The sequence below is a fragment of the Rana temporaria genome, chromosome 7 (assembly GCF_905171775.1).
Source record: "Rana temporaria chromosome 7, aRanTem1.1, whole genome shotgun sequence".
NCBI classification, from domain to species: Eukaryota; Metazoa; Chordata; class Amphibia; order Anura; family Ranidae; genus Rana; species Rana temporaria.
Genome location: NC_053495.1, coordinates 194,970,628 through 194,976,627, shown reverse-complemented (window position 1 = coordinate 194,976,627; position 6,000 = coordinate 194,970,628).

Here is a 6,000-nt window from a genome sequence, read left to right as displayed (position 1 = left end):
TTGACGCGGTTCCGACGTCCATACTTAACATTGGCTGCGCCATCTTTTTGGTGGAATAACTTTAGGCCTAAAAAACGCCTTACGTAAACGGCGTATCTTTACTGCGACGGGCAAGCGTACGTTCGTGAATATGCGTATCTCGCTGATTTACGCATTCTAGGCGTAAATCAGCGTACACGCCCCTAGCGGCCGGCCTAAATAGACAGCTAAGATACGACGGCGCCCGCTGTCGTATCTTAGCTAGATTTAAGTGTATCTCAATTTGAGAATACACTTAAATTTACGACGGCGCAGATTCAGAGTTACGACGGATACGCCGGCGTAACTCTCTCTGAATCTGGCTAAAAGAGAAACAAGCCTAAAAAAATCCAAAACAAATGCAACCACCACATCCTAAGACCAGTAAGCCGTTAAAAAAAGTTTTTGGGGTTTAGATAAACTTTAATTCTGCAGATTCTACATGGCGAAGACTGAACTAAAATTGAGAATAATTTCTTGGTACTGTCATACTTACCTCTATACTGTTATATTGGAGGCTTTTTTTTTTCCCCATTAAATTCTCCTATGTAGCTCTAAGCTAGACAACAAGCGTTCAAAATCTCCAGCGTAGCCTTGAGCCGGATTGGAACGTCTCTTTTGCAATCTCGTTCCCCTGCGGCAGTTTGGCAGTTCGTCTATTAAGTGGAATTTACCAAGCGGCTGTGTTATTTCCTCCCGCTCTTGTACTCGATGTACGGGATTGGAGAATCAAAGTTATCATTGTTATTATTATGTCATCCAAGTCTGGAATGGTTTTCTCATACACAGGTTCTGCATCTGTCAACCTGGTGCTCGGATATTCTGCAAGGGCAAAACAAGAGCCTGGCAAAGGCCAAGAGAAGGTGAAACTTACGGATTGTGATGGAAAATTCCAATAATTACAATTTATCTTCAGCCAAAACTTTCCTTTTTTTTTCAATTCGGATGAAGAAGAGAATGGCGAGCGCCACTTGTTGTTTTTTTTTTGTCATCTGTTTACTTCCTGTCCTGTAGACACAACAGGAAGTGAGAAATAGCCCCTCTTATGCCACGTACACACGATCGGATTTTCCGATAAAAAAGGTCCGATGGACTTGTTTCATCGTAAATTCCGATCGTGCGTGGGCCCCATTGGACTTTTCTCCATCGGAGTAAAAAAAAATAAGAACACGCTTCTGATGGGATATTCCGATCGTCTGTGTGGAATTCCATCGGAGAAAAATCCACGCATGCTCAGAATCAAGTCAGTGCATGCTCGGAAGCATCGAACTTCATTTTTCTCAGCTCGTCGTGGTGTTTTATGTCACCGCGTTTTGGACCATCGGAATTTAGTCTGAGAGCGTGTATGCAAGACAGCTTGAACGGAATTCCGATGAAAAAATCCAATCGGATTTTAGACCATCGGAATACTCCGATCGTGCTGACCTCTGCTGCTAGCTGGAGATCTGCATCTGGAGTTACAGCTGACAGTCCCTTTTGTGGGCACCACTCTCCACCATGCATCATGTAACCCTTTCCTCCTCACCACCACTTTGATTTTACAGCAACCCCACCACTCTCTCTCCACTGTAGTCAATCTCCACCCTTAAACTCCTGAACCACACCTGCACACCAACCCCTACTCTAACCACCGCGCCTGACCCCATCCTCGCCCCCTGCTCTCACCCATATGCCCCTACTTTACTCGTCACTGCACCAAGCATGCCTCAGAGCACTGTGCCACTGCACCAGTGCATGCCTCAGAGCTTGCTACCGCTGTACACCTCAGAGCTCTCTGCCACTGCACTGATGCATACAACAGAGCTTGGTGCTGCTGCACCAATGCGTGTCTCAGAGCTCTCTAACACAGCACTGATGCATGCATTAGAGTTCTCTGCCACTGCACCAATGCACACCTCAGAATTTGCTGCCACTGCATCAATGCATGCCCCAGAGCTTGCTGCCACTGCACCAATGCATGCCTCAGCCCAGATAGCAAGGATAACTTGCTACAAATTTGCGGCAGTGTTGAATTTTAAGTCTGTAAATTTTCTGCACATTTCCACTGCCAAGTTGTACTCTTGCAAAGCACTTGAAGCACAAGTTCTAGTTGACACTTTTCCAATTTGTAGCAAAGTTGCAAGTCTCTAGCAAGAGTAAAGTTGCAGTGGTGAGTCTACAGCAAGAGCTCTGCAAGTCTACAGCATGAAATTTCAGCCACAGTGCCCCCTGTGGTGGGATGACTATTGCACAATATAACTGAAGCAGAACTTACAGCAGATTTGCAGTATGTTTACAAAGAACGTTGATCTGGGGTCATGCAATGCGGACTTGCTGAAATTGTGCATCAAACTTGTGAAGCCCGCCTAGTCTAGCAATAGCTTAGCCAGTCATTCTCAAACTTGCAGCTATCTGGGAGAGCTCTCTACCACTGCACTGATGCATGCCTCGGAGCTCTCTACCACTGCTCCGATGCATGCCTCTGAACTCTCTACCACTGCACTGATGCATGCCTCGGAGCTCTCTACCACTGCACCGATGCATGCCTCGGAGCTCTGTACTACTGCACCGATGTATGCCTCGGAGCTCTCTACCACTGCACCGATGTATGCCTCGGAGCTCTCTACCACTGCACCGATGCATGGCTCGGAGCTCTCTACTACTGCACTGATGCATGCCTCAGAGCTCTCTACCACTGCACCGATGTATGCCTCGGAGCTCTCTACTACTGCACTGATGCATGCCTCGGAGCTCTCTACCACTGCACCGATGCATGGCTCGGAGCTCTCTACTACTGCACTGATGCATGCCTCAGAGCTCTCTACCACTGCACCGATGTATGCCTCGGAGCTCTCTACTACTGCACTGATGCATGCCTCGGAGCTCTCTACCACTGCACCGATGTATGCCTCGGAGCTCTCTACTACTGCATTGATGCATGCCTCGGAGCTCTCTACCACTGCACCGATGCATGCCTCGGAGCTCTCTACTACTGCACTGATGCATGCCTCAGAGCTCTCTACCACTGCACCGATGTATGCCTCGGAGCTCTCTACTACTGCATTGATGCATGCCTCGGAGCTCTCTACCACTGCACCGATGCATGCCTCGGAGCTCTCTACTACTGCACTGATGCATGCCTCGGAACTCTCTACTACTGAACCGATGCATGCCTCGGAGCTCTCTACTACTGCATTGATGCATGCCTCGGAGCTCTCTACTACTGCACTGATGCATGCCTCGGAGCTCTCTACCACTGCTCCGATGCATGCCTCTGAACTCTCTACTACTGCACTGATGCATGCCTCGGAACTCTCTACTACTGAACCGATGCATGCCTCGGAGCTCTCTACTACTGCACTGATGCATGCCTCGGAACTCTCTACTACTGCACTGATGCATGCCTCGGAGCTCTCTACTACTGCACTGATGCATGCCTCGGAGCTCTCTACTACTGCATTGATGCATGCGTCGGAGCTCTCTACTACTGCACTGATGCATGCCTCGGAGCTCTCTACTACTGCATTGATGCATGCCTCGGAGCTCTCTACCACTGCACGGATGCATGCCCCAGAGCTCTCTACCACTGCACGGATGCATGCCCCAGCATTGGCAGGCACTGTAGCATTGCTCACTTTTGGGCTTTCCTTCGCTGCAGCAATGTGTTCTTCTGTAATAAGCCCATTTAACGAACAGGCGCACTTTTTTCTAGCACACTTTAAACGCAGATCTGTCCGATAGCAGTTTAGGTGCTACAAGTTCTGGCCCAATACTAATTCAGATTAAGTTACCGTAATTTAAACTTCAATGGAAGGAAAACAATTACAGGGCCCGGACACATCACACCCAGAGATTACACAGTGAGCCGGTATGACAGCTGACACGCACCTCCACTCAATGGAGGATTAATCGCTTTTCACGCTACAAGCCACTGAATGACGATCGGTACACCCGGTCACACCAGGGGAGGTTCATAATTCTTTCTCCCAGAAGAACAGGACAGAGATCCTCAAAATGCTTCAATTACCAGGAGAGCAGTGACCAGACCACCCCAATGCATTATGGGAGTGTGAAAGAAAAAATCCGGATGGACGTTGCATGCAACACAAACTGCTATCGTTACCAGAGATTGATCAATCAGGCCCTTTAAAGAAAACCTGTCATTGCTATCCTTCAGGATATTGGCTTTCCAACTTTCTAAGTTATTTAGCTGGATTCAGGTAGGCAGGCGTAGCGTTGCGGCGGCGTAGTGTATCATGTTTACACTACGCCGCCTTAAGTTAGCGAGGCAAGTACATGATTCACAAAGTACTTGCCTGCTAAGTTACGGCGGCGTAGCGTAAATCGGACGGGCGTAAGCGCGCCTAATTCAAATTTAGCTGAGGGGGCGTGTTTTATGGTAATGGGGGGTGACCTTACGTGATTGACGTAATTTACGGACAGCGCATGCGCCGTCCGTGTACATATCCCAGTGTGCATTGCGGCAAAGTACGCCGCACGGTCCTATTGGTTTAGAAGTGGACGTAAATTACATAAATCCCTATTCACGGACGACTTATGCAAACGACGTAAAATTTTCGAATTTCGACGCGGGAACGGCGGCCATACTTAACATTACTATTCCAGCTATTTGATGGAATAACTTTAGGCCTGATAATGCGCTACGTAAATGGCATATCGTGAATAGGCGTATCTAGTGATTTACATATTCTACGCCGACCGCAATGGAAGCGCCACCTAGCGGTCAGCCTAAAAATTACACTTTAGGATACGACGGTGTAAGACACTTACGCCGATCGTATCTGAGCCTAATTTAAGCGTATCTGGTTACCAGAATACGCTTAAATTAGCGCCAGCGCAAATTCAGACTTAGGCTGGCGTATCTACTGAAACGCCAGCCTAAGTCTTTCTGAATCTAGCTAATTGACTCAAAACATGTATGCAGACGGTAAAGTCAGAACTCCTGATTTGCATAGCTGGTTTGGATCAATGGCTAAAGCCTTGTACACACGATCCAATTTTATGGCCATAATCATCTGATGGACGTGTTGTGTCGGATAATCCGACCGTATGTATGCTCCATCAGACAATTATTGGTTCAATTAACGACAACAAAAGTTGGCTGTTCATGCTCGCCAACTGTTGGGCAATAAATCTGTTACGTCGGTTTATCCGTTCTTGTGTACGCAAGTCCGTCCAACTAAAATCCGAAGGACAGACACGCATGCTCGGAACCAATGCTAAACGTCAGACAACAATAGCAGAAGTTGCCCAAAGAGTGGCGGTAAAGAACTGAAAAAACATGAGGTTTGGTGAATGTTGGCTGAAAATGTTGTGCCGTCTGTATGCAGAACAAGTTCACGGCCAACGCCCTTCGGACCAAAATACGCGGAAAATTCTGCTGGAAGTTCGATCGTGTGTACGAGGCTTTAGAAAGAAAGCTGCTGGATGAGCATAACCGCCGAGCAGCTAGCATTTTTAAAGGTGAGTTAGCCATGTCTGGCTACATACCTACCTAACAAGGAAGGCCCGGATTCACAAAGCACTTGCGTAAGTGCAAATATGCGCCGTCGTATCTGTGCGCCGTGCCCACAAAACTAAGACACGCCTAAAAACAGGCTTCATTCCACCGACGTAACTTGCCTACGCATATTTACGCCTACGCATATTTACGCTGGACGCATGTGGCGCTCCCATTGATTTTCTATTCAAATATGCAAATGAGGGAGATACGCCGATTCACGATCGTACTTGTGCCCGACGCAGGCTACGACTGGTGCACGTACGTTGTACGTACAGCGTAAAGTTAAGCCCCATAAAGGAGGTGTAACTCAGCAGCATCCATGCAAAGGGCTACACCAGGGAACACAAGCCCGCGTATTTTACGTAGTTTACGTTGGACGTGAATATGACTAAGCGTAGGTTACTTTCACGCCGTAGGCAGTAACCTGGCGTATCTTAGGCAGTTGTTCCAACGTGATTGTGAGCATGCGCACTGAGATA